Source organism: Meriones unguiculatus, chromosome 12, assembly GCF_030254825.1.
Source record: "Meriones unguiculatus strain TT.TT164.6M chromosome 12, Bangor_MerUng_6.1, whole genome shotgun sequence".
In the NCBI taxonomy this organism is placed as follows: Eukaryota; Metazoa; Chordata; class Mammalia; order Rodentia; family Muridae; genus Meriones; species Meriones unguiculatus.
Window position 1 is genome coordinate 10,992,440 of NC_083360.1, and position 11,174 is coordinate 11,003,613.

The window sequence follows — 11,174 nt, forward strand, 5'->3', positions numbered from 1 at the left end:
TAGATGCCCCAGTGTGAATGCTCACCCCAAAAGTTATTCTTAGGGGTTAGTTAAAAATCAGATACTCACAGACACTCTTTGGATGTTTGTGTGCACAGAATACAGGCTTCCTTTTCCTTCATCTATGCTAAAAAGAGTTGGTAAAGGAGCTGTTATTTTTCAGCTGCCCTGAATATATGCTGGCCCAGGCAGAAAGGCATGAGCAAAGGTAGTGTGTTAGAAGGATCCAAATTTTCTTTCTTACTGCTCTAACAAACAAAACCCACAACCTGAATTTTGTTGGGAGATGAGACACAGATTTGGCCTCAAACAAAATGCTCTAATGACAGAAACCGTTTACTGGGTTGCCCTGACATTCTCTGGCTTCCTTCTTGCATTGTGTAACTTTTGCAAATTTGCTGACTTAAAAGAACAGCCACCCATTTGGCTCATGGGTTTGCAGGTAGTTTGAATTGAGCTCAGCTGGTCTGGTCCACTTTGCTCAAGCATTTGTGGACATTGACATGGAAGCTGGCTTTTGACTGAGGCTTCCCTGTGTGATGGCATCTTCAGGCACTCTGGCTGGCCTGGCTTGTTTCCAGGGCGACAGCAGAGAAGCTGTGAGACCCATTGAGACCCAGGACTGGAACTTGTCCTATGTTCCTTCTGCCACATTCTGTTGATAAAAACAGGTCTCAGGAATCATTCAGAGTCAAAGGGTGGATAAATAGACTCCACCTCTTTTGCAGAAGAGCTATAGAGTCTTGTGACCATTTTGCAATCTCCCACATTATCCCCAGATATCCCTCTCCTGATGCTTCATGGAGCCACTCAAACTGACTGAAATTTGCCTGCCCTTAATGTCATGCTTCTTAAAATTTATTTTCTAATTTTAATTCTGGCATTCTTCCTTCAGGAGGCTTCATGAGAAGAAACCAGCTTATTTTAGAAATATGGCAGACAATAGGAAACAGAGGTGAGAATACTGCTGAGATGTTCCTTACAGTAGAAGTGCTTTGCTTGGGGAAGAGGCCTTAATGATGCCTGTCTTAAATGCTGGTGATCACAAAGACCACATAGAGAACGTGAAGGAAACAGAGTTTCCTGGAGCCTGTCCAAAATATCAACTAATTTTGAAATTTCTGGGAGGAGCCTACTGTCTATGCGTTTCATTTCCATAGCCTTTTCTCAAAAGCACACCTTCCTCCTGGCCCTGCAGAGGCAGTGTGGGATTCAAGCTCCTGGAAAGATAGGCATGTGCCCTTCTCCATCCCTGGACCTGAACCAGTATTGGAATGCTGACCAGTGGAGCAAGCGTATCTCACAGCGTGGCTCACCATCTCAGCAGCGGCAGGTTAGAAATGCTAAGGCTTAGAGCTGGGGCCGTAGGTCAGCGGCAGAGCACTTGCCTGGCATGTGGGAGGCCCTGGTTTTCATCCTCAACCATAGCTTAAAATAAAAGAAAGAAAATGAAAAAAGAAAAGAAATGCAAGCGTTGGGTGCCCCCACCCCCACCAAGCCCATCTGACTTAGACGTTCCACACACCTACCCGTGAGTGGTGAGCCCTGGGCTCTGAAAGCTCTGAGCATCTGCACAAGTGAATGAGGAGGGACCAGTCAGCTTTTGCTGGAGGAAATGTGCTCCAGCTCACCTTGGCTTGCCTGGGTCCTCCTGCAGCTGAGGAGCTTTTGATGGAGTCCGTCCTGCAGCCCTCCTCACCTCTGCCAACCCACTTATAATTTGTTGCAGTTCTTGCTTCTGAACTCTGGGCAGGGCACCTGAACCCACTCATCAGTCAGGTCTTCTCAGGGATGATAGATTGGTAGTTCCTGCTGAGTGAAGAGCACTTTTAAGCTGGTGTTAAGTTCCCCCAGCTCCCCCTTCTGAGGAGCTTTCCGAGCTCCCCACCTAGGTAGAGTGCTAAGGGCTTAGGAATTTAAAAGGAATTGGTGTGAGGGGTTAGTGTTCTCACAGAGTTTCAGATGCACGCTCAATTACTAAGATTGTTATACACACAGCAACCAAGCACACACACACACTCAAGTATTGCTACAGTGTAGTTTCTTAAAAAAAAAAAAAAAGGAAGAAAAAGAAAAGAATAAAGAAAAGAAAAAAAAACCACTTGGAAAAAAAGGATCATAGTAATTCCCTGACAGCCAAAGTAGCTACTGGCCTTTCAGTTCCCTGGGCTAAAAGGCCAGTGAGGGAGGCTGGAGATGAAAGAGAAGAAGGTACATGTGTCTAGGTCTCAGGAGTCTGGAGGAACAGCACCAGGAACATTGCTAACTGTAGAACAAGTCTCTTCCTTTCCCTGATGCATAACTCATTCTATGAGACCAACACCCATGTAGATAATCTTTTTCTCTAAGACAATGTTGAGGGTGTGTATAATGTGGATATAAGCCAAACTATTTAGAAACACACAAACAAATAAGAAATTCCTTACAACTCAGTGTGTACTGAGGTAGAACACAAATTGAGAAGATGTGAACACCAAATTAGACCTTGAGAGCCTCCAAGCAGGGAAGAAAAGGTGGGCTGAAATTTTTTTCTCTCCTATCACATAAAAGAAAGTAGGGAATAGTAGACAAAGTTCAGGGCTTGCGGTGGTCCCTAGTAAAGGAGAGGGAAGGAGCAGAATCCCCCTCCCTCCTTCAACCAGGTCCCTTTCCACAGCATCTGACACTAGGAAGAAGTCCCTGTACCCTCACACATGTTGGCTTTCATCGGATTCAGTGAAGAACGTAAAACAGTTAAGCAGGCAGCTCCTCTCGCTCACCTCCTGTGTCACTGATGTGGTTGGACCACAAGTAACTGTCCTGCTGGGAGCGTACCAGCAAATGCCACTCTGCTAATGGAATATCTGTTTTCAAATAGAAAATGAATCTTTCAGCTGGAAGAAGTAAAAACCTTCCAGACTTTTCTGATATGCAAATGCAAAGACAAGCGGTCCACGAAAGGGCTGACAGTACAGCAAGCAGCCAGCATCATGCAGACTTGTTGGAAGAAACTGTATGGAAACTGGATACCTACACTTCTGCTACATGCGAAGGGCCAACTGGGCAAGACAAGCTGATCAGGGAGGACAGGCAGGGATTTTTTCTACAAGCTCTCAGGCAAGCAGGTCACTGATTAAAGACAGGCAACTCAGAGGACTCCACAGATAAGATAAACGTCTCCCAAGGTCAAGCCAAAATCGACATGGCTGGGGGGATGTTCTCCAGCCCCAATCCCTGACTAAGGTACTATTGGCAGTTGATAGCTGCCTGAAAGGGAAAAGCATTCTTTCTTGGAAAGTGTGGCCACTGTGTTCCCAAGGATGGGCCCACACCCATGCATATACAGGCACTGATTGGACTCAGTGGGCAATTACAATCAATCAATCAATCAATCAATAGACGTGAAATTAGGAGGTGGACATGTTGAGAAGATAGTGGAAAGGCTGGAGAAGAAAAATGGAATGGAGATATGGTATTTCATTGTACATGCATACGAAATTTTCCAGAGAAAAATGTAACTTAAAAAAAATCGCAGATCAATGGGACATGTGGCATTCTTTAGTAAATGTTTATATTGAACAACTGATTATTAACATGGAGAAAAAGAAAATGACAGCCTTCATATATGGATTAAAGACTTTATTGCAGAGAGACCTGAATGTAAAAATAGAGAAAAATAGAAAATCTTTATGTACTAAAGATGCAACATAATTCAAACTTTCCTAATTTTACAACTCTTCAAACTCATAAACTATAACAAAAATTTGGCTTGTGTTAAAATACATGAAAAATATTAAATAAATAATAACTTTAAGAAAATGAAAAGCTCAGTCACAGGAAGGCATAAAGAATTAAAATTCAGAATAATACATAATAAAAATAAGATTAAAAATTTTATAGACCTAACATGACATTATGGGACATATAAAGGCAGACCTATCAGAATCACACCAGACTTCTCAACAGAGGCTATGGAAACCAGATGGGTCTGGGTGGATATCATGCAGAAGCTTATCGATCACAGATGCCAACCCAGACTATTATACCCAGCAAAACTGTCAGTCAACATAGATGGAGAAAGCAAAATATTCCATGAAACTAAATTATCATTTACAAGTGGTTACCAACTGGAGATAGCGTCTGGGTTAGGGATGGGTCATTTGTCCTTCTTTCAGCTCTGGGATCTTGTCTAGTGCAGACTCGTTCAGGCCCTGTGCATGCTGCCTTGGTTTCTGAGTTCATATGTGCAACAGGCTTTGTTTTCTTGGTGTTCTCCTTCCCCTCTGGCTCTTACACTCTTTTCACCTCCTCTTTGAAGGGTTCCCTAAACCCTGGGACATCTTATTTGGGCTTAATGTTCCAAGGTCTCTCATTTTGCATATAACACTGTCTGGCTGTTTAGCAAGATGCTGCTGTTGAAAACAATACCTTTACCCAACTCACTGTACAAAGAGAAGTCTAGCTTGTGCCTACATAGAGCTTTTACCCCTATGTTCTAGTGTCTTTGGTACAGGAAGGTATTTTCATGCTCCTAAAGGAAAAACATAAACACCAACCCAACTTACAGATCTGCAATAGAAGTTAGTGCAATGGTAGCAAAAAGCTTGTAATAATAACCAACCAATATCTTATTCAACTTAAGACCCACTCCACAAAATGGAATGTGTTTGTGCTGGTTTGAATGCCCCCCATAGGTTCATAGATTTGAGTGTGAGTGCTTAATCACCAGGGTATGGTATTTTTAGGAAGTGTGGCCTTGTTGGAGGAGGTGTGACCTTGTTGGAGGAAGTATGTCACTGGGGATGGACTTGAGGTTTCAAATGCTCAAGCCAGTCCCCCTCTGTCTGTCTGTCTGTCTGTCTCTATGTGTGTGTGTGTGTGTGTGTGTGTGTGTGTGTGTGCGCATCCAGGTGTGTCTTTCTCTCTTTCTATCTTCCTGTCAATCCAGGGGAAGATCTCTCAGCTCCTTCTCAGCACCATGTCTTCCTGCAAACTGCTATGCTTCCTGTCATGGTAATAATGGGCTAAACCTCTGAGCCTAATCAAATGTTTTCCTTTATAAGTATGCTTGTATGAAATCACTGCTGTGTGAAAGCAGAGTGAATACAGCCCATTTCATTTGGGTCACGTTAGAATTAGAATGAGGTTTAGGGTTAGGGTTAGGTTAGGTTTAGGTTAGGGTTAGGGTCATGGTGTCTCTTTATAGCAATAGAAACCTTAACAGAGAAGTTTATACCAGGAGTGGGATTTTGCTGTGTTAAGCCTGACCCTGCTTTTGTTTGGAGGAAGGTAGACTTTGAAACCTTAACTAGGAAAGTGATTAGACAGTTTAAGTTAGGCTTACAGGGCCATCCTAGTAGGATCCTGGAAGACAGTGATAGCAACATCAATTTGAACTGTGTGGGCCTGGCTCAAGAGGTTTCAAAAGAGATGAATTATTAGTTTGGAGCCCAGAGACCATTCTTGTTATATTCTGGTGAGGAATTTGGCTGCTTTCTGCCCTTGTCCAAAAAAACCTCCATAAGGCTAAATTGAAGAATTATGGGTTAACAGCTTTGGTAGATAAGATTTCCAGATAGCCTAGTATTGACTCTGTTGCTTTGGTTATTACTGGCCGCTCTTATACAGCTCTAAAATAAAAAGGAGCAGCCTGAGCAAGGGAAAATTCAAAATGTGGAGAAAGAGGGCACCAGGAAGTTCTGTGTTCAAAAAGATAAACAGATTAAGGAAAGGCCTAATGCTAAATGTAATTATAGGAGTAGTGACCTCAGGGCAACACTCCACCCCGCTAAGCTTCCAAACTGTGAAAAAGAATTAAAGAAAAGCTTAGGGGCCAGTGTGATGGCACACCTTTAAACCCAGCGCTCCAGACTAAGAAGCAGGTAGATCTCTGAGTTCAAGGCCACTCTCCTCTACAGACTGAGTTCTATAACAACCAAACTTAGGCATCGAAGGAAAAAAAAATGGTGAACATGTATTTGAACAAGAAGGCTATGTTCCAGCACCCAAAGGCAGCAGAATTTGGCAGCTTCAGCTATGTGGTTTGGGCTTTAGGGTCAAGGATACAGGAAAGGAGTTATGAAATCTCCCTCTATGACTAAGGAAAGCCACTGAGGCCAGGAATATGTAAGAGATATGCTTGCATGGAGTCCTAGAGAGACCATTGCATGAAGTTGTGAAGGTAAAGCCTGGATTTCTTTGAAAACCCCAGGATGTTGGAGATGCTAGAGTCGTGGGATACCAGCCAAAGAGAGCTGCTAGCAGGGAGTGGAACCAGCCCAAGAGACAGAACTGTGTTGCCGTCAACAAAGATGAAAGGAGTTGGAGATCTGAAGAGTGCTTTGACAAGAACACTTTGTCTGCATCAGACTTGAAGATGCAGTTTGGGGTTTGCCCTGCTGGGTTTCAGTCTTGCTTAGGTCCAGTATTTTCTCACTATGCTCCCTTTCCTCCCTTTTGGAACAGTTATGTAGTTGTGCCATTATATGTTGGAAATATATGATCTTTTTAATTTTGACTTTATAGGCTTACAGTTAAGAGATTACTATGGGTCTCAGAAGAGACTTTGGACTTTTAAACAGGGTTACGACTATTAAAGACTGAAGGGACTTTTAAAGTTGGACTGAATGCATTTTTGCATTGCGATATGGCTACAAGCCTATGCAGGCCAGGAAGTGGAATGTGGTTTGAATAAGACTTGCCCCCATAGTCTCATAGATTTGAGTGCTTAATCACCAGGGAATGACACTATTAAGAGGTGTGATTTTGTTGGAGTAGATGCAGCCATTTTGGAGAAAGTGTGTCACTGGGTGTGGGCTTCAGGATTTCAAATACTCAAGCCATATCCAGTCTCTCTCTCTTTCTCTCTCTCACTTTCTCTATCTCTCTCTCTTCCAGCTGCCTGCTGCTCCAGACATAGAGCTCTCAGCTCCCTCTCCAGCACCATGTCTGCTGGCATGCCGCCATGCTTCCCGCCATGACGATGATGGACTAAACCTCAAGACCTGTAAGCAAGCTCCAACTAAATGTTTTCCTTCATAAGAGTAGTCATGGTCATGGTGTTTCTTCACAGTGATACAACACTGACTAAGAGACCATTTGACACTTTTTGGGTGACCAAGAGCCTGAAACTAGCTAGCCCAGGGACCAAGGCTGAAACAAAATACTACTGTTCTGTTAAAGGAACATAGCAACAAAATGACTCCTAGTAACATTCTGTCGTGCTCATAGATCAGTGCCTTGCTCAGCCATCATCAGAGAAGCTTTTGCCTGCAGCAGGTGGGAACAAATGCAGAAAATTTTTTTCTAATTTAACTAGAAAAAGATAAAGAGATTAGTCAGAAAGAGAAACATGATTGAGATCACTTACTGAAGTAGGCACATCAAGCACTAAAAAATCATATGAAGAGATACTTAACCTCACTAGGAATAAGAAAAATGTGAACTAAAGCCAAAATTAGATACTATTCACAGCTCAGGTGAGCAAAAACGTAAACGCTTAGAAGAAGCAAGTTTAGATCAGGTTGTATGCAATGGGATCCTTTATCCATCAGTACAATAAATGAACATTCATAAACTACTCAGGAGAAAAACTAAGGAACATCCATTCTGACTGTCAATCAGAATAGAAGTGCTATGCTAAACCAGAGCTGAATTCATATGTATCCCCGCTCATGCATGCATTCATAGGCATACATATACAAACATACGGCTACATACAGATATGCATATATGCATATATGACAAAAATCATGAAAAATAATCATAGAAGTATTATTTATTATAGCAAAATATTGAAAAATTCTCGGTCTACATCTGGAGGAAAAATAAATTGTGCCATGCCTATAAAGGAATCCCATATAGCAGCGAAAAATAATAGAACAGAGCTCTATGAATCAATATAAATTAATCCCATAAGCACACTATTGATCAGAAGGAAGCGATTTATAAGTGAGCATTTGCAGTGTGATAGCCTCAGGAATGTTCAGTACATGCAAAAAAAAATAGAGAGATGAGAACGAGTATATGTAAATGACCAGGCCCTAAATACAGGGGCTGGAGAGGTGTCAGCGGAGTGTGGTGGGACAGTACATCAAATCCCAGCACCCTAAAAGCCAGGTGTGGCCACATACCTGTCACCCCAGCACATGATAAGGCAGAACACTTGGTGTTTTCTTCTGGCCTCTGCACACACACACACACACACACACACACACACACACACACACTCATTCACATATCTAAGTCCCTAAATATCAAGATAAAATTTGCTGCTGAGATGTAAAACTGAACAATTTTCATTTCTACATGTAAAACAGTAGGGAGGTTGTATTGATGGTGAATTATTTCTGAAGCTCAATCTGACTACTAGGGATATTTTCACATGGTCCTTTGTTCTCTTTTATGTGTTCTAGCCAGAGAATTGATCAACAGTGGCTGTTTTGCTGATTACTGGCTCAGAAGTGGGCCCTTCAGGAATGAGCTATCCCCGTCATGGTTACTCTGTTTTCTCTTTGACCCACCTTCTCCTATCCCCTTATATATAAGAAATGGAAAATATTTGCATCTAATACAGTCATTTGTAGGGGAAGGACATGGTTCTGAGATACTTTGGGGGGCGGTGTTTCACTGCCTTTAGCCTCTTTCTTCTTTCTTGTGACACTGGAATGATCATGTGATGTCTGTGATGGTGGCAGCTACCCTGAAACTCTGAAATGCTGCACACAAAGAATGGCAGGAAGGAGTATAGCCAGATGATATCACTGATCCTACCTGGACCCATAGGTAGGATCTTCTGTTTCTGATTAACTCAGTACTAATACCCTAATGTTCCAGGCCACTGGAGGTGTGGCTTTCTATGACTTGCGGCCCAGAATCCCCCACATTACAGCTGTTGCCACACAGGGCCACACGCTCCACCCAATGACTGTGTCCTTGTTTCTGGCTCTTCAGAAGTCTTTGCACATCATCACAGGAAGAAAAAAACAGCACAGAAGTGCCTTAGAATGAGGGGTGCCTACCCTGTGCCTGTATCTCAGAGAACAAACAACCCAGATGCTAACGTGGATGAAAAGGAAGAGGGGCACAGAAAGAAAGCTTTGAATGGCCTTAAGTGAACTTTACAAAATGAACCCTTCAGGTATTGGTGCAGCAAAGACCAGCCACATTCACATTTGCTAATGATTTTCTGTGTTTGGTAAAATTACATTTTAGCTTAATAGTTCATTTAAATGTTGATTTTCTTTCATCCTCAAGCCTTCACCAGTTGTAAAGGACAATACCTAAGAACAATGTGTGGGAAGAAAATTAACATATAGGTACACCCAAACTCTTACAAGGTAGTAGTTTTCTCAGGACTTTGAACTGTAGAACAGTGGGCAGCCTTTATGATCAGGCAGATACGCATTTTTGCTGAGTTCTACAAAGACATGCATCATGTGAATCAAACAGACTTGTGCCCCTGTGTGCTTCTCTACAAAAGCTCATCATCAGAGCAGAACATGGGTTCCATGAAATAATCCTTCTGTATTCTGAAAGACTTTCTCCAGTTCTTTTAAAGCAGCTCTTGTGTGTATATGCAGTAGGGGTCAGGGATGAGGAGAATGCAGGTAAGGTAGATAATTAGAACTCACTCTAGGCTGTGACATAGAGGGCTGGGACTACCAGTTGGTACAGGTATAGAGGAGAATGGCCCTCGGCTGAGAAAAGATTCCAGCTGCAACAAGATTAGACTGAGCCTGAAAGCCAGCTTGAAGCGTATCTTCACCCTGAAGAGGGTCTTTTGAAAAAATTATTAACGCAAATATAAGTAAATTATCCGAGCATGTTTCATTTAACACTCTCTTGAGTATGCGCATGCTTGAGTTTTACATACATTATCTAATTTAAATTTACAAAAATCACAGGAAACGAGGGCTGTTATTTACGGAGCTGGAGAGATGGCTCTGCAGTTAAGAACGTTGACTGCTCTTCCAGAGGATCCCAGTTCAATTCCCAGCACCCACATGGAAGTCATAACTGTCTGTACCTCCAGTTCCAGAGGACCTGACACACACACACATAGACACATGCAAAACACCAACACACATAAAATAAAAATAAATTTAAAGAAGAAGAAGAAATGAAAACGTATTTGAAAGGTGCACACTTAGATCACAGGACCCATGAGGAAGAGTCTCCCATTTGCTGAGAGTTGGGTGAAACTCTTGTTTGTGAACTTGGCAAATGCCACCCTCAGAGTTCTGGAGCTAAAGGAGTCTCTTGCCCAAAGCACTTGTTCACCACCTCAATCAACGCTGCCCATATATTATCACTCATGCAGGAAACCACAACAAAGGTTCTGGCTGTCCTGGCATGCGATTAGACGTTGTACAAAAGCCCTGATTTGAGGTGTGGGAGCTGCCGGAACCTGACCTAACATCTTTATGACACTTATCAGTATCATCTGGCTTCTTATGGTGGATGGCAAGGGGGGGTGGTATATTCTTCCTATTGACCTTTGTCATTGGGTACATGCCCCAGGTCCTCCAAAGATCTGGGATCCTCTGACTTCCATCTTAGAAGGGGATTGATTTTTGACACATAGATTTGTCTGTCTGCCTCAAGGTAGACTCATAATTCTTTCTCTTATCCCAGTTTCCTCCCATAAGATACCCATAGGATATTAGGTCTCTAATATCCTATGGATGTGTCTCCTATACCTGAGTGTATGTTCCCTGGCCCATCAAAATGCATCTGCTTTCTTGCTTTTCTCTTGAGGTCCTAATAACTTCCCATCAATCATGGTACCACCTGTGTCTGACCATTACACATTTCACATATGTACTGAAGTATCACATCACACTCCATTAATACGTACAGTTAGGGCTTCAGAGATATCTCAGCTGATATTCACTGCAAGGCAGGAGATCCTGAGATTTGTAGCCAGAACTTACATAAAAATATGAAAAGCAGTGGTACATGCTTGCCATCTAAATACCGAGAAGAGGAATCAGATAGGATCCAGTCCAGCCTAATCAGCTGTCTCAGAAAGCAAAGTAGACTGAGGTTGGCTTCCGGCCTTCACACACATGTGCATGATCCTTTACAAACACATGCATATGCAAAGCAAAATGTATATATAACTATTATGTGTCAAAATAATTTAAAGCGTTAAAAACGGGAATGAAAATAATGAGCTCCATTAAACTTCAATT